At 49.0% G+C, this 18,536-nt stretch overlaps 1 protein-coding gene across 3 annotated transcripts in view; it reads left to right on the top strand.

Moving 5' to 3' along the window:
• Positions 1 to 18,536, top strand: part of LOC142777422 (uncharacterized) — a 139,481-nt gene that overhangs the window by 75,507 nt on the left and 45,438 nt on the right. The window lies entirely within an intron of this gene.

Here is an 18,536-nt window from a genome sequence, read left to right as displayed (position 1 = left end):
CCACTCTTGCTTTTGAGGCTTGCTTTTGACAGCAGTAAAGATCTCTAAGGCTACGTTTATGATGTGATCATGCGTTGAAAACTTTGTAGTTTCACAGCCCAGGAACATTAAGTATCACTGTTCTAAATAGAGGAGAGATACAAGGAATATTGTATTCGGTAAAGCTAATGACTAATTTCGAACAAGGTTTTTGGAATTTGGGCAACTACCCACTCTGTTGGATAGGCCAATGGTCAAAGGGATCATACCTTAGTACCTTCTTTTTTCTTCTCTCTATGCACTGCGAAATATTTATCCAATGACAAAAAGAGATCTGGTTGAAAAGGTCTTTGACTACTTCCATTGAGAAAATTCCATAGATGGTGGCAATCCAGAGTCTAGCGCTCTTTTACCTAAAATATTTTCTTTTCCACATCCCACTCTTGCTTTTGCGGTTTGCTTTTGACAGCGGTAAAGATCTCTAAGGCTACGCTTATGATGCGTGGTGCGTTGAAAAAATTGTAGTTTTGGAGCCCAGGAACATTAAGTATCACTGTTCTTAACAGAGGAGAGATAGAAGATACATCCTGTTCGGTAAGGCTAATGACTGGTTTCGAACAAGGTTTTTGGATTTCAGGCACCTACCCACTCCGTTGGATAGGCCAAAGGTCGAGGGGAGCATACCTTAGTACCTTCTTTGTTCTTCTCTGAATGCACTGCGAATTATTTATCCAATGACAAAAAGAGATCTGGTTGAAAAGGTCTTAGACTAGTTCCATTGAAAAACTTCCATAGATGGTGGCAAGCCACAGTCTAGCGCACTTTTACGTAAATTTTTTTTCTTTTCCACATCCCATTCTTGCTTTTGTGGTTTGCTTTTGACAGCGGTAAAGATCTCTAATGCTACGCTTATGATATGTGCATGCGTTGAAAAAATTGTAGTTTCGGAGCCCAGGAACATTAAGTATCACTGTTTTTAATAGAGCAGAGATACAAGAAACATCGTATTCAGTAAGGCTAATGACTAATTTCGAACAAGGTTTTTGGAATTTGGGCTCCTACCCACTCCGTTGGAAATGCCAAAGGTCGAGGGGATCATACCTTAGTACCTTCTTTTTTCTTCTCTGTATGCACTGCAAAATATTTATCCAATGACAAAAAGAGATCTGGTTGAAAAGGTCTTTGACTAGTTCCATTGAAAAAATTCCATAGATGGTGGCGAGCCTCAGTCTAGCGCACTTTTACCTAAAATATTTTCTTTTCCACAACCCACTCTTGCTTTTGCGGTTTGCTTTAGACAGTGGTAAAGATCTCTAAGGCTACGCTTATGATGCGTGCATGCGTTGAAAAATATGGTAGTTTGGGAGCCAAGGAACATCAAGTATCACTGTTCTTAATAGTGGAGAGATACAAGGAACATCTTATTCGGTTAGGCTAATGACTAATTTCGAACAAGGTTTTTGGAATTTGGGCAACTACCCACTCTGTTGGATAGGCCAATGGTCAAAGGGATCGTACCTTAGTACCTTCTTTTTTCTTCTCTCTATGCACTGCGAAATATTTATCCAATGACAAAAAGAGATCTGGTTGAAAAGGTCTTTGACTACTTCCATTGAAAAAATTCCATAGATGGTGGCAATCCAGAGTCTAGCGCTCTTTTACCTAAAATATTTTCTTTTCCACATCCCACTCTTGCTTTTGCGGTTTGCTTTTGACAGCGGTAAAGATCTCTAAGGCTACGCTTATGATGCGTGGTGCGTTGAAAAAATTGTAGTTTTGGAGCCCAGGAACATTAGGTATCACTGTTCTTAATAGAGGAGAGATAGAAGATACATCCTGTTCGGTAAGGCTAATGACTGGTTTCGAACAAGGTTTTTGGATTTCAGGCACCTACCCACTCCGTTGGATAGGCCAAAGGTCGAGGGGAGCATACCTTAGTACCTTCTTTGTTCTTCTCTGAATGCACTGCGAATTATTTATCCTATGACAAAAAGAGATCTGGTTGAAAAGGTCTTAGACTAGTTCCATTGAAAAACTTCCATAGATGGTGGCAAGCCACAGTCTAGCGCACTTTTACGTAAAATATTTTCTTTTCCACATCCCATTCTTGCTTTTGTGGTTTGCTTTTGACAGCGGTAAAGATCTCCAAGGCTACGCTTATGATATGTGCATGCGTTGAAAAAATTGTAGTTTCGGAGCCCAGGAACATTAAGTATCACTGTTCTTAATAGAGGAGAGATACAAGAAACATCGTATTCAGTAAGGCTAATGACTAATTTCGAACAAGGTTTTTGGAATTCGGGCACCTACCCACTCCGTTGGATAGGCCAAAGGTCGAGGGGAGCATACCTTAGTACCTTCTTTGTTCTTCTCTGAATGCACTGCGAATTATTTATCCAATGCCACAAGGGATCTGGTTGAAAAGGTCTTAGACTAGTTCCATTGAAAAACTTCCATAAATGGTGGCAAGCCACAGTCTAGCGCACTTTTACGTAAAATATTTTCTTTTCCACATCCCACTCTTGCTTTTGCGGTTTGCTTTTGACAGCGGTAAAGATCTCTCAGGCTACGCTTATGATGCGTGCATGCGTTGAAAAATATGGTAGTTTGGGAGCCAAGGAACATCAAGTATCACTGTTCTTAATAGTGGAGAGATACAAGGAACATCGTATTCGGTAAGGCTAATGACTGATTTCGAACAAGGTTTTTGGATTTCGGGCACCTACCCACTCCGTTGGATAGGCCAAAGGTCGAGGGGAGCATACCTTAGTACCTTCTTTGTTCTTCTCTAAATGCACTGCGAATTATTTATCCAATGACAAAAACAGATCTGGTTGAAAAGGTCTTAGACTAGTTCCATTGAAAAACTTCCATAGATGGTGGCAAGCCACAGTCTAGCGCACTTTTACGTAAATTTTTTTCTTTTCCACATCCCATTCTTGCTTTTGTGGTTTGCTTTTGACAGCGGTAAAGATCTCCAAGGCTACGCTTATGATATGTGCATGCGTTGAAAAAATTGTAGTTTCGGAGCCCAGGAACATTAAGTATCACTGTTCTTAATAGAGGAGAGATACAAGAAACATCGTATTCAGTAAGGCTAATGACTAATTTCGAACAAGGTTTTTGGATTTCGGGCACCTACCCACTCCGTTGGATAGGCCAAAGGTCGAGGGGAGCATACCTTAGTACCTTCTTTGTTCTTCTCTGAATCCACTGCGAATTATTTATCCAATGCCAAAAGGGATCTGGTTGAAAAGGTCTTAGACTAGTTCCATTGAAAAACTTCCATAAATGGTGGCAAGCCACAGTCTAGCGCACTTTTACGTAAAATATTTTCTTTTCCACATCCCACTCTTGCTTTTGCGGTTTGCTTTTGACAGCGGTAAAGATCTCTAAGGCTACGCTTATGATGCGTGCATGCGTTGAAAAATATGGTAGTTTGGGAGCCAAGGAACATCAAGTATCACTGTTCTTAATAGTGGAGAGATACAAGGAATATCGTATTCGGTAAAGCTAATGACTAATTTCGAACAAGGTTTTTGGAATTTGGGCAACTACCCACTCTGTTGGATAGGCCAATGGTCAAAGGGATCATACCTTAGTACCTTCTTTTTTCTTCTCTCTATGCACTGCGAAATATTTATCCAATGACAAAAAGAGATCTGGTTGAAAAGGTCTTTGACTAGTTCCATTGAAAAAATTCCATAGATGGTGGCGAGCCTCAGTCTAGCGCACTTTTACCTAAAATATTTTCTTTTCCACAACCCACTCTTGCTTTTGCGGTTTGCTTTAGACAGTGGTAAAGATCTCTAAGGCTACGCTTATGATGCGTGCATGCGTTGAAAAATATGGTAGTTTGGGAGCCAAGGAACATCAAGTATCACTGTTCTTAATAGTGGAGAGATACAAGGAACATCTTATTCGGTTAGGCTAATGACTAATTTCGAACAAGGTTTTTGGAATTTGGGCAACTACCCACTCTGTTGGATAGGCCAATGGTCAAAGGGATCGTACCTTAGTACCTTCTTTTTTCTTCTCTCTATGCACTGCGAAATATTTATCCAATGACAAAAAGAGATCTGGTTGAAAAGGTCTTTGACTACTTCCATTGAAAAAATTCCATAGATGGTGGCAATCCAGAGTCTAGCGCACTTTTACCAAAAATATTTTCTTTTCCACAACCCACTCTTGCTTTTGAGGCTTGCTTTTGACAGCAGTAAAGATCTCTAAGGCTACGTTTATGATGTGATCATGCGTTGAAAAAATTGTAGTTTTGGAGCCCAGGAACATTAAGTATCACTGTTCTTAACAGAGGAGAGATAGAAGATACATCCTGTTCGGTAAGGCTAATGACTGGTTTCGAACAAGGTTTTTGGATTTCAGGCACCTACCCACTCCGTTGGATAGGCCAAAGGTCGAGGGGAGCATACCTTAGTACCTTCTTTGTTCTTCTCTGAATGCACTGCGAATTATTTATCCAATGACAAAAAGAGATCTGGTTGAAAAGGTCTTAGACTAGTTCCATTGAAAAACTTCCATAGATGGTGGCAAGCCACAGTCTAGCGCACTTTTACGTAAAATATTTTCTTTTCCACATCCCATTCTTGCTTTTGTGGTTTGCTTTTGACAGCGGTAAAGATCTCCAAGGCTACGCTTATGATATGTGCATGCGTTGAAAAAATTGTAGTTTCGGAGCCCAGGAACATTAAGTATCACTGTTCTTAATAGAGGAGAGATACAAGAAACATCGTATTCAGTAAGGCTAATGACTAATTTCGAACAAGGTTTTTGGATTTCGGGCACCTACCCACTCCGTTGGATAGGCCAAAGGTCGAGGGGAGCATACCTTAGTACCTTCTTTGTTCTTCTCTGAATGCACTGCGAATTATTTATCCAATGACAAAAAGAGATCTGGTTGAAAAGGTCTTAGACTAGTTCCATTGAAAAACTTCCATAAATGGTGGCAAGCCACAGTCTAGCGCACTTTTACGTAAAATATTTTCTTTTCCACATCCCACTCTTGCTTTTGCGGTTTGCTTTTGACAGCGGTAAAGATCTCTAAGGCTACGCTTATGATGCGTGCATGCATTGAAAAATATGGTAGTTTGGGAGCCAAGGAACATCAAGTATCACTGTTCTTAATAGTGGAGAGATACAAGGAATATCGTATTCGGTAAAGCTAATGACTAATTTCGAACAAGGTTTTTGGAATTTGGGCAACTACCCACTCTGTTGGATAGGCCAATGGTCAAAGGGATCATACCTTAGTACCTTCTTTTTTCTTCTCTCTATGCACTGCGAAATATTTATCCAATGACAAAAAGAGATCTGGTTGAAAAGGTCTTTGACTACTTCCATTGAAAAAATTCCATAGATGGTGGCAATCCAGAGTCTAGCGCACTTTTACCTAAAATATTTTCTTTTCCACATCCCACTCTTGCTTTTGCGGTTTGCTTTTGACAGCGGTAAAGATCTCTAAGGCTACGCTTATGATGCGTGGTGCGTTGAAAAAATTGTAGTTTCGGAGCCCAGGAACATTAAGTATCACTGTTCTTAATAGAGGAGAAATAGAAGATACATCCTGTTCGGTAAGGCTAATGACTGGTTTCGAACAAGGTTTTTGGATTTCGGGCACCTACCCACTCCGTTGGATAGGCCAAAGGTCGAGGGGAGCATACCTTAGTACCTTCTTTGTTCTTCTCTGAATGCACTGCGAATTATTTATCCTATGACAAAAAGAGATCTGGTTTAAAAGGTCTTAGACTAGTTCCATTGAAAAACTTCCATAGATGGTGGCAAGCCACAGTCTAGCGCACTTTTACGTAAATTTTTTTCTTTTCCACATCCCATTCTTGCTTTTGTGGTTTGCTTTTGACAGCGGTAAAGATCTCTAAGGCTACGCTTATGATATGTGCATGCGTTGAAAAAATTGTAGTTTCGGAGCCCAGGAACATTAAGTATCACTGTTTTTAATAGAGGAGAGATACAAGAAAAATCGTATTCAGTAAGGCTAATGACTAATTTCGAACAAGGTTTTTGGAATTTGGGCTCCTACCCACTCCGTTGGAAATGCCAAAGGTCGAGGGGATCATACCTTAGTACCTTCTTTTTTCTTCTCTGTATGCACTGCAAAATATTTATCCAATGACAAAAAGAGAACTGGTTGAAAAAGTCTTTGACTAGTTCCATTGAAAAAATTCCATAGATGGTGGCGAGCCTCAGTCTAGCGCACTTTTACCTAAAATATTTTCTTTTCCACAACCCACTCTTGCTTTTGCGGTTTGCTTTAGACAGTGGTAAAGATCTCTAAGGCTACGCTTATGATGCGTGCATGCGTTGAAAAATATGGTAGTTTGGGAGCCAAGGAACATCAAGTATCACTGTTCTTAATAGTGGAGAGATACAAGGAACATCTTATTTGGTTAGGCTAATGACTAACTTCGAACAAGGTTTATAAATTTGGGCACCGACCAACTCCGTTGGGTAGGCCAAAGGTCGGGGGGATCATACCTTGGTACCTTCTCTTTTCTTCTCTGTATGCACTGCGAATTATTTATCCAATGACAACCCTGGGTGCTGCCATTCGCCGTCGCCTAAACCTGGAGCTGCCCAACCGAAAGCTACCTCCCATCATGGCTACCAACAACGCGCAACCTGGCTCTTCCACTCCATCCCCCAGCAACCCCGGCGTTCTTCATTTGCGAGAGCCCAAGGTCTTTAGCGGAGCTGATGAGACCGACGTGGAAGACTGGTTCGCTAACTACGAACTGGTGAGCGCAAACAACAAGTGGGATGACGCGGACAAATTGACTAACGTCATCTTTTACCTCACTGACGTGGCCAAAATGTGGTATAACAACCACAAAAACGACATTACGACGTGGTCCATCTCCAAAACGTTGTTTGCTGACGTTTTGGTTGACCCGCTGTCCGCAAGTCCTGAACCGAACAACGCTTGCCGACTCGCGCACGAAAGCCAACGGAATCTTTCACAAGCTACATCGAAGACATTATTGGTCTTTGCAACCGTGTGAACACCACCATGCCCGAGTCGGAGAAGATTCAACACATCCTCAAAGAGATAAATGACGGTGCGTATCAGCTGCTCCTCGCCCGTAATCCTGCCACTGTTGCGGAACTTGTCACTTTGTGTCAAAGTTTCGACGAGTTGAGCAAGCAGCGCGCTCTCACTCGGCCATTTTCCTCACACGCCGACTCGCTCTGCAGTCTCGCTTCCGTTCCCGACCACTCAGAAACCCTGCAAGAGAATAAAGACTTCGTGCGTGAAGTAGCTCGGCAACTGTCATTGATTCCCTTCACGCAGCAGCCGCCGTCCTCTCGTCTGCCCTCACCACTCCGCGACGTTATTGCCGAACAGGTAGCTCAGGCTGTTCCCGTCGCTGCCCACCAGCAGCCTGTGGCCATGCCTGTTGCCCATGCGCCGGCTATGCAGCCCGTGGCCGCGCCTCTTACGTATGCCCAGGTGGTACGCAGCAGACCCGCCAGCAGCATTTGCCACCCATGTCTTCAGTTGCTCCCCACTCCGCCCCTTTTTCGACACCTTGGGCCGCACCACGAGTCAGCAATTCCTGGCGCACTCCTGACAATCGACCGATCTGCTACGCCTGCGGCACTCCAGGATATGTGGCACGATATTGTCGCCATCGCTTCCAACCTCTCCACGACGCTACTCGGCCGTTACCGTATGACCCACAGCCCATGCACATACCTGCTCCCTATACCTCACCGCAGTATGGATACACTAACCTTCCTGAGTCTCGGTCACCCCAGCCCTCACCTCAGACTCTCTCTCCCCGCTCCCCATCTCCTCGCAGGCGATCACTGTCCCCAATGCGTCCTAGACCGGCTTCCTCCAACCGGGAAAACTGAACGCCGCAGTTCCAGAGGCAAGAACTGCGCCGTCGTCGAAATGCTCAAGTCCTCGCACTTTACCAGCTAACGTCGTCGCCATATCTGTCGATGGTTTTTCTACCTTTGCCCTCACCGACACAGGTGCTGCCGTTTCTGTTATAGCCGCCCAGCTCTGCCACTCCCTACGCAAAGTGACCACGCCCCTCTCTGGTCTATCACTTCGTACGGCTAGCGCACAACCAGTTCGACCTCTTGGCACCTGTACAGCCCGCATTTTCATCCAAGGTTCTATGTACGTTGTCGAGTTCATCGTCCTTTCGGTGTGCTCGCAAGACGTTATCCTCGGGTGGGACTTCCTGTCACATCATCATGCCGTCATCGACTGCGCACGCGCTGAAGTTCCATTTTCGCACCTGTGTGACGAATCTTTGCACGAAACCCTTGAGCGGTCGCCAAAACTTGTCGTGCGTGAGGACACTGAAATTCCGCCAGCCTCTCTTGCCGTTTTCCCGGTTTGCTGCGATGACTATAACGATGCTACGGTAATGTTTACACCTTCCGACATTTTCATGAGCCGCAGAGCCGTTTCTTTGCCTTTCGCTACACTTGACGTCAATGCTGGCCGAAGCAATATTTTCGTCCACAACCCCCTTTCTGCACCGCTTACGCTACTTGCCGGCGAATGTCTTGGCCGAGTGGATTACCTTGATTCTTCTTTATTCCTTAACATGCCAGACGAATCGTGCAGTAGCGCCTCTACCGAACTTCATGCCCTTTCCCCACTGGAATGCTTGTCGAGTGACACCTTCTCGAGCTCCATCGCCGACACCTTAACTGCTCAAGAACGTGCCGAGCTTCTTAATCTCCTCCAGCACTTCGCTAATTCATTCGACGTTTCTCAGCCGCAATTGGGTCGTACTTCGGCAGTGCACCACTAAATTGACACCGGCTCGCACCAGCCATTGCGTCAAAGACTGTACCGTGTCTCTGCTGCAGAACGTCACGTCATCAACGACCAGGTCGAAGAGATGCTACGTCGTCACGTTATTCAACCATCGCACAGTCCTTGGGCATCTCCTGTCGTTCTAGTTTGAAAGAAGAATGGATCAATTCGATTTTGCGTCGACTACTGGCGATTAAACAAGTTGACGCGGAAAGACGTCTATCCACTACCGCGCATTGACGACGCCCTTGACAGCCTCCAAGGAGCCGAATTCTTCTCCTCCTTAGACTTACGATCTGGATACTGGCAGGTTCCTATGGCAGAAGCTGATCGCCAGAAAACTGTTGTGTTCTGGGTTTTCGGTTCCGGATTGACATGTGAGGATGCCAGGGGGCGCCGCTCTGGCATCTATGATTTCAAGGCGACTGTAAAATAAAGAGAGTGTGTGTTAGGTAACCGTGGAGTGCGGTTGTTGTTCTTTCCTGCGGCGTTACGCGCCAACCCGTGTGTTCGGGCTGGTCGGCGTCCCCGCCGGCCGCCTACGTTTCCGTCGGCCGTCTTCTTCTTCTGCTTCGTCAGGACCAGCCAGCCCCCAACACAGCAATGGCGACGAGGATGGGATTGCATACGGACTGAAAATATCCGATTTTTCCACACGCAAGACAAGTGCGGTTTCTCGCGGGACACTGCGCAAAATTGGCTAAATGCCGAGCCGATCCGCAACGAAAGCAATGTGCGGTTGCGCTTGGAGAAGAAATTTGCGAACGCGAGTTAGGGGCTCGGTGCTGTTCCTGAAAACCAGAATTTGGCGGAATGGGGCCGCCGTATTGCCGGCTTCCTCGCTCCCGCGACGCAGAGAGGCCGCCATGTTGGCCGCCACAGAAGCACTGTGCAGGCGGGCGTCCATGTTGGCCGCCGCGCCAAGTCGAAGGGCGGCCATGTTGACGCGTGCCGTGAAAAAAAAGCCGCCGCCTTGGCCTCCTGCAGCAGAAAGTTGCTGCACTGAATGCGGAGCGAATTGCTCCAACTGGGAGCGAATAAGCTCGTCCTCTCGCGCAATCGAGAGGGCTTCGGATAATGAAATGGAGGAGCCCTTTTGAAGCATGCGGCAGCGGACGTTTTGCGAGGCTACCCCGGTGAAAAGCTGATGGCGGATCATATCATCCTCGAGCGCGCCGAAGCCGCACGACGCGGCGAGCGTTCGAAGAGAAGTAATGAACTCGGCGACTGGCTCGTCAGGCAATTGTCGCCTTTCTTGGAATTTTACGTGTGCGAGATAATCGCAAGAGACATCTTTAAAATGTTCATCGAAAAGAGCAACAGCAGTCTTGAAGGCATCGCCCGACGCTGGCTTCGGCGACGCGTTGATTGCTTCCAAAGTATAGAAGGGCTTTAACCCGGCAGGGCCCAACGCGTTGAGCAGCAGGGCCTTGCGACGCTCGGGCTTGCTGGCGTCCTCCCCGACCGCGTCTGCGAAGGCCTAAAACACCAATTTCCAGTCCTTCCAAATGTGCTCTTGCTTCTGAATTTTTGCCTTACTTCGCAGTCCGACAGGAACTGTCTTGTGTCGAGGACTTGCTTTTCCGCGATGAACGCGTGATTCCCCCTGGTTCTTTCCGTAACAAGCTAATACAGCTTGCCCATGAGGCGCATCCAGGCATTGTCCGCACCAAACACAATCTCCGAGACAGGTACTGGTGGCCAGCCTTAGACAAGCAGGTCGAGCATGCAGTTTAAAACTGCCATATATGTCAGGCAGCTGACAAGTCTGCCAAACCTGCATTTTCTCCATTGCAGCCAGTCCAGTGGCCTGATCGGCCTTGGCAGAAACTTGGCATGGACATCATCGGTCCTTTGCATAATGTTCCACAAAATGCCCGCGTTCTGAAGGAACATATCCAGATCGCCCAATTAGAGCACCGTCCCCTCAAGCAAGTCTTGACTGAATGTTTAGCTTCGTACAGGTTCACACCACAAGGCACCGCTGGAGTGTCTCCTGCTCAACTTCTCTACGGTAGGCAACCACGAGTTGCTCTCAACATAGTCTCTTTGCCTCGTAACATAGCAGTGTCTTCTTCTGATCAAATCCGTACCAGGGTTTTTTCTCATCAACAAGCAATGGAAAGGTATGTCGACACCCGTCGAGGTGCAAAGCAGTCCAAAGTTCGCACTGGCGATCTAGTCAAGGTTCGTGTGCCAGGCAAGCGCCCCATGTATCGGGGTCCTTACAAAGTCGTGGGCCAGGTTAGCCCCACTTCGTTTCGCTTAAGTGATGGTAACATCTGGAATGTTTCGCGCCTTGTTATTTTTCATACGGATTCACCTTCAACGCCTAAAAGTCTTCCCCATCACGTTCCGTCCGCGCCTTTCAACTATCCATCCGATTATTACATGTAGCCTCCATGTACAGGCATTTCTTCAAGGGGGGAGGAGTTACCAGTCGGTGTCGCTGGTTCAAGTACACCAAGTCTTACGGCTCACTTTGAACCTTCAAATACGGCTGCGACCGTTGAACCGGACTCCTGTCCGCAAAATTCTTCCGAAGCTCATGCTGCGAGCTCTGATGAGACCGCAAATTTTAACGCTCGTTCAGAGCCTTCACAATCTTCGACTGCTCTTGATGTGTCACATCAGAGCAGAAGTGACCAAGGTGCAGAGACACCTGATTCTACACCCAAAAGGGCCCGCCCTAAGCGGAAGCGGCAGAAGCCGCGTCGGTTCGAAGACTACGTGATGTAGAACTCTTGTTCCGAACAGTTGTGTACATTTTTTCTTGTTTGTCAGTGCATTTTCAGGACTTGTAGTGTGTGAGTTCGGTGTGCCGTGCTCTGAATTTTCATGTGTTTTAATGTACATACCATGTAAAATATGTTGGTATCGAGCATGTATAAATATAAACAGTGTATAGGTGTGCTTTTTTCGAGGAGGGGATGATTGTTGTGTTCTGGGTTTTCGGTTTCGGATTGACATGTGAGGATGCCAGGGGGCACCGCTCTGGCATCTAGGATTTAAAGGCGACTGTAAAATAAAGAGAGTGTGTGTTGGGTAACCGTGGAGTGCGGTTGTTGTTCTTTCCTTTGGCGTTTCGCGCCAACCCGCATGTTCGGGCTGGTCGGCGTCCCCGCCGGCCGCGTACGTCTCCGTCGGCCGTCTTCTTCTTCTGCTTCGTCGGGACCAGCCAGCCCCCAACACAGCAAAAACTGCGTTCATTACACCAGATGACCTGTATAAATTTAACGTAATGCCTTTTGGGCTTTGTAATGCCCCTGCCACGTTTGAACGACTCATGGACAACACACTGCGTGGACTGAAGTGGTCTGAGTGTCTATGCTACCTTGACGACATTGTCGTTTTCTCTCCCGATTTTCCTACACATCTGCTTCGGCTCCAACTGGTTCTGACGTGTTTAAATAACGCTGGGCTCCAACTGAACCTCAAAAAGTGCCGCTTCGCTGCGCGAGAGCTGTCCATCTTAGGGCACATCGTGTCCAATCATGTTGTTCTACCCGACCCTGCAAAACTGCGAGCAGTCGCCGAGTTCCCGAAACCTACTACACTGAAAGAATTACGCAGTTTCATCGGACTATGCTCGTATTTCCGGCGCTTCGTTCGAAATTTTGCGTCGATCATGTCACCACTGACCAACCTCCTACGCGGTGACGCAGACCTTTCATCCTGGTCTCCTGACTGCGACGTCGCGTTCGCCACGCTCCGTAGTCTGCTAACATCTCCTCCCAATCTACGGCATTTCGACCCAACAGCTGCAACGGAAGTTCACACAGAGGCTAGCGGGGTTGGTCTTGGCGTTGTCCTGGCCCAGCGCAAGCCGGGCTACTCCGAATACGTCGTCGTTTATGCGAGTCGCACGCTCACTAAAGCTGAGGCCAATTACAGCGTCACTGAAAAAGAGTGCTTAGCGCTAGTGTGGGTGCTTCGCAAGTTCCGCCCTTATTTGTACGATCGCCCATTCGACCTGGTAACGAACCACCATGCACTTTGTTGGCTCGCCACATTGAAAGATCCTTCTGGCCGCCTAGCTCGGCGGGCACTGCAAATCCAGGAGTACGACATTCGCGTGATCTATCGCAGCGGACGCAAGCATTCCGACGCCGACGCCCTGTCCCGTTCGCCTTTACCTCCCGACTCGGCCTGCGGAACCACTGGTACAAACTCCATCGCATCTCTCGACCTCGACTCGTTTGCCAGGGAACAACACAAGGACCCATGGATCACTTCCCTTTTTGACTGTCTCTCTGGATCGTCAACCACTGCGGTATCACGATCTCTCCGACGTCAAGCTGCTCATTTCGCCATTCGTGATCGGCTGATACACCGACGCAACTACGCCCCTGAAGGTCGTAAGTGGCTCTTGGTTGTCCCCCGCAGCTTGCGATCACAGATATGCACCACCTTTTACATCACAAGAACAGCAGCGCCAGAAAGAAAACAACGACGGCTCTTCACGAACCCACAGCTATTTCCCGGGATCATTTGTATGGCTGGCTGTTCCTTACCAAACCCCCCGCCTTTCCTCAAAACTAGTCCCGAAGTACGAGAGTCCTTACCGCGTTTTGGAGCAAACCTCACCGGTGAATTTTCTCATCGAGCCACTTTCCCCATCTGACGACATGCGCCGGCGCGGACGTGACATCGTCCACGTCGCCCGCCTTAAGCCATATTATAGCCCTCTGCCTCCAGAGTCTTAGGTCGCCAGGATGGCTCTTTTTCGGCGGGGGAAAATTGTGAAGAATAAAACGCATCGTTGGCAACCAACATCGCCTCCGCTTGGGTACTGGGTCCTGGGCTTCGCTCGCTCGGCTCGTGCTGATCATCACCGGCATCTGCTTGACCGTTGCTCTTTCCCGATCGTGTTTCATCGTAGAACCACCGTCGCAACAGTCGCCAATAAACCCTTTTTCAATATATATATATATATATATATATATATATATATATATATATATATATATATATATATATATATATATATATATATATATATATATATATATACATATATATATTGTAGAGTAGCCGCCGAACACTGAAGTGGGTCAAACTCTCAAGGGTTCTCTATTGGGGCTACCCAAAAAAGGACGCCGCTCGCGCTGAGAGTCCGTGCTTGGCCGTTACTGCCGCCATTGTGTATACTCGCTGTGTGCCTGCTAATAAACGCCATAACAAATTGGTGGAGAGTGCTACGATCCCCTTTGATGCCCTGGGAACTGCGTTCACGTACCCTGCAATCTACCATGTCCCACGACGCCTCTCAGCAAACGCCTCCTCCCATGCCACCCCCTTGTCCCGGTGTCCCCAGGATCCGAGATCCACCCATCTTCACGGGTGCCGATGGCACTGACGTGGAGGACTGGCTCGCTATTTACGAGCGCGTGAGCGTCTCCAACAAATGGGACGAAGACGGCAAGTTGACAAACTTGGTGTTCTACCTTGCGGGTGTTGCAAGCTTGTGGTACAACAACCACGCGTCCAATTTCGCAACCTGGTCCAATTTCAAGACCGCTGTTACCAACGTTTTTGGCCGCCCTGCCGTTCGTAAGCTGCAAGAGCAGCGCTTACGCGAACGCGCTCAGCAGGCCGGTGAATCATTCACCAGTTACATAGAAGATGTCCTGGACCTGTGCAAGAAATCCAATGACAGCATGTCCGAATCAAACAAGATCCGGAACGTCATGAAGGGCATTGACGATGATGCCTTCACGATGCTGCTTGCCAAAAACCCAGGCACAGTAGCTGAGGTCATCACGCTGTGCCAGAGCTGCGAGGAGCTCCGCCGGCAGCGTTCGATGACCCGTCGCTCCACCCCACGAGATGCAGGGCTTGCAGGCTTGGAGGCGAGCTGTGATCGGGTGGCACTGCTGGCAGACCTCAAGTCCTTCATACGTGAGGAAATCGCGCGGCAGTTCTCTCTCATGCCCTTTGCCCACCCACCGGCTGCTCAACAATCGGCCACTACCATTCTTCCACCGACCCGCTGAGCAATTGAGCAGGAAATAGCGGAGGTCATGCCTGCATACCAACCACTACAGCTTCCGGCCCCTGCGCCCCCAAGTTACGCCCAAGTTGTCGCCAAGCCGCCTCCAGTCGTTCAACCGCCCGCCCCACTGACTTACACCGAAGCTGCCACACGACCTCCATCCTTTGCAGCGGCTATGCCGGCTACGTATGTTGACGTGACCTCTCAGACTCAGCTTCAGCACCTCCTGCAGCCTTTCCAGCCACCGTTCCGTCCATCGGCTTTTGCGTCATGGACAGGACCTACCCCAGCGAACCGATGGCGCACACCCGACAACCGGCCCATCTGCTTTGACTGTGGTTACGCCGGTCATGTAGCCCGTTATTGCCATCGTGTACAGCCGGCTCCAATTTCTTCGCCTATTGCTGGCCACCTCAGCCGTCCCTATCACGACGAACCACCGTCTATGCCACCGCCGTCTCGCCCAGGTCCATCTCCTCGAAGGTCGCCGTCTCCACAACGTCGTTCCCTGTCCCCCATGAGGCCAAGTTCGGCTACTCATGAGCGCGAAAACTAGTCGTCGCAGTTCCCGAGGCAAGGACTGCGATGCTATTGCGATGTGAAAGCCCTCAGAGCCGCCCATCTAATATCATAGACGTGCTTGTGGACGGTGTTCATGCATCTGCTCTTATTGACACTGGAGGTGCAGTATCCGTTATGGATGAAAACTTTTGCCGCTTGCTTCGAAAAGTGACGACGCCAATTTCTGGGTTGTCCCTTCGTACTGCCGGTTCACAACGTATACATCCTTCAGCAGAGTGCACAGCTCGCGTTGTCGTTCAGGACGTTCTGTATGTCGGCCAATTCACCATCATTCCTGCATGCTCTCATGACGTCATCCTGGGGTGGGATTTTCTCTCCCGCAACGACGCCGTCATCCATTGTGCCGCTGCCGAAATTGAACTTTCACCCTTCTCGCATTTGACGCCGGAAGACAGTCCCTCGAATCTGAGTAAGGTTCTCATAAAAGACGATACCGTAGTGCCTCCAAGCTCGGCAATGGGTGTATCTGTCTGCTGTGCTGGACTCTCCGACACAATCGCATTCGTTTCGCCATCCGACCGTGCTTGCCGGAGAAAAGGGTTGCTAGTACCTTTCGCGACCATGCAAATCACCCAGAGCAACGCCGCTATTTTTGTGACCAACCCATCCCCGTACACTGTTACCTTGGTTCGAGAGGAATGTCTCGGCAGAGTGGAACCAGTGGATAACGCACAAGTCCTGGACGTACCTGATGACTCGCGTTGTCCCAGTTCGTGTACCGTCAGCGCTGTTTCCACTTATGATTCATCATCTCCTGATGTATTTGGCCCTTACATTGATGACAATCTTACGTCGGTACAGCGTTCCTAGCTTCTGGACCTGCTGCGAGAATATCATTCTTCTTTCGATGTTGGGCGAAGTTCTCTCGGTCGCGCGTCCGCTGTTACACATCGTATCGACACTGGTGCCCATCCACCATTACGGCAACGTCCCTACCGCGTGTCGCCTGCTGAACGTCGGGAAATTAACGAGCAGGTTGATGATATGCTCAGACGCGACGTTATTCGGCCCTAGGACAGTCCATGGGCGTCTCCTGTTGTTCTTGTCGCGAAGAAAGATGGTTCTGTGCGCTTCTGTGTGGACTACAGACGGCTCAATAAGATCACTCGCAAGGATGTTTATCCACTGCCGCGCATCGATGACGCAATTGACAGCCTTCACGGAGCCGAATTTTTTTCTTCTCTCGATCTGCGCTCGGGGTACTGGCAAGTACCCATGGCTGATGACGCTCGACCGAAGACTGCGTTCATCACACCCGACGGCTTGTACGAATTCAACGTCATGCCGTTTGGTCTATGTAATGCACCTGCGACCTTTGAGCGCATGATGGACACCGTTCTGCGCAACTTGAAATGGCACACGTGCTTGTGTTACCTCGATGACGTTGTTGTGTTCGCCCCAGATTTCTCCACGCATCTCCAACGTCTGAAAGAAGTTTTCGCACGTGTGAGAAATGCCGGCTTGCAACTAAATCTGAAGAAGTGCCGCTTTGCAGCACGGCAACTCACCATCCTAGGGTACGTCGTGTCTAAGGATGGCATTCTTCCTGACCCAGCCAAGCTTCGGGCCCTGGCTGAATTCCCCAAACCTGCGTCCGTCAAAGAACTGCGTAGTTTCGTGGGCCTGTGCTCATACTTCCGACGCTTCATACGAAACTTTGCTACGATTATATCACCGCTGACGAAGCTCCTTGGAAGTAACGGGACCCTCAATTCGTGGTCGTCTGAGTGCGACGACGCGTTCGCGAAGCTCCGCCATTTGCTGACGTCTCCTCCCATTCTACGCCACTACGACCCTACGGCCCCGACGGAGGTGCACACAGACGCCAGTGGTGTAGGCCTCGGCGCTGTCCTCGCGCAGCGCAAACCCGGATTCCCTGAATATGTCGTAGCATATGCAAGCCGTACGCTCACGAGAGCCGAGACAAACTACACCGTCACGGAGAAAGAGTGCTTGGCGATCGTCTGGGTCTTACAAAGTTTCGACCTTATTTGTATGGTCGCCCATTCGATGTCGTCACCGACCATCATGCACTACTGCTTGCTTTCATCATTGAAGGATCCCTCAGGCCGTCTCGCCCGTTGGGCTTTTCGCTTACAAGACTACGGCATCCGCGTGCTGTACCGCAACGGATGCCAGCATGCTGACGCCAACGCCCTCTCGAGCTCCCCTCTGCCTGAAGGTGATGCGCTCTGCTCAGTATCCTCGGCTGCTGTTTCTGCCATTGATGTTGACATCATCGCTACCGAACAGCGAAAGGATAATTCGATCGGCCCGCTCATCGACTTGCTCTCTGATCCATCCGCAACGCCATCCACGCGTGCCTTGCGTCGTCAAGCTCGCCATTTCGCCATCCGTGACGGCCTTCTACACCGACGCAATTACGACGCCGATGGCCGGCAGTGGTTACTCGTGATACCCCGCAGTTTGCGGTCAGAGATATCTGAATCCTTCCATTCTGATCCGCAATGCGCGCACTCTGGGGTATTCAAAACCTACCGTCGCATTCGACAACGCTACTTCTGGCGCGGGATGTACCGCTACGTGCAGCAGTTTGTTCGCTCCTGCCTCGCTTGCCAACGCCGCAAACCGTCAGCACACATGTCGCCAGCCAGTCTGCAACCATTACCTTGCCCTGAGCGTCCGTTTGGGCGCATAGGTATCGATTTGTAAGGAACACTTCCTCTGACGTCGGCTGGTAACCGCTGGGCCATCGTCGCCGTAGATCATTTAACGCGATACGCCGAAACCGCCGCTATCCCTGCGGCTACTGCGCGTGTTGTTGCGTCCTTCCTAAAGCATCGATTTATACTGCGCCACGGTCCACCTCAGGAGCTTCTCAGCGATCGAGACCGTGTCTTCTTGTCAGAAGTCGTCGAAGACATTCTCACGGAGTTCCATTCTGTCCAACGCAAAACAACTGCTTACCACCCGCAGACGAAGGGTCTGACCGAACGCTTTAACCGCAACCTCAGCGACATGCTTTCGATGTACGTCGTCGCCAACCATACGAATTGGGATACTATACTGCCCTTCGTCACCTACGCCTACAACACCGCCCCTCAGAGCACGACCGGTTTTTCACCTTTCCTCTTGCTGTACGGAAGGCACCCGTCACACACCATCGACACGATACTCCCGTACACGCCGGATCCATCTGAGTGT

Source organism: Rhipicephalus microplus, chromosome X (genome assembly GCF_043290135.1).
Source record: "Rhipicephalus microplus isolate Deutch F79 chromosome X, USDA_Rmic, whole genome shotgun sequence".
NCBI classification, from domain to species: Eukaryota; Metazoa; Arthropoda; class Arachnida; order Ixodida; family Ixodidae; genus Rhipicephalus; species Rhipicephalus microplus.
This window is presented reverse-complemented; position numbering and strand designations above follow the sequence as displayed.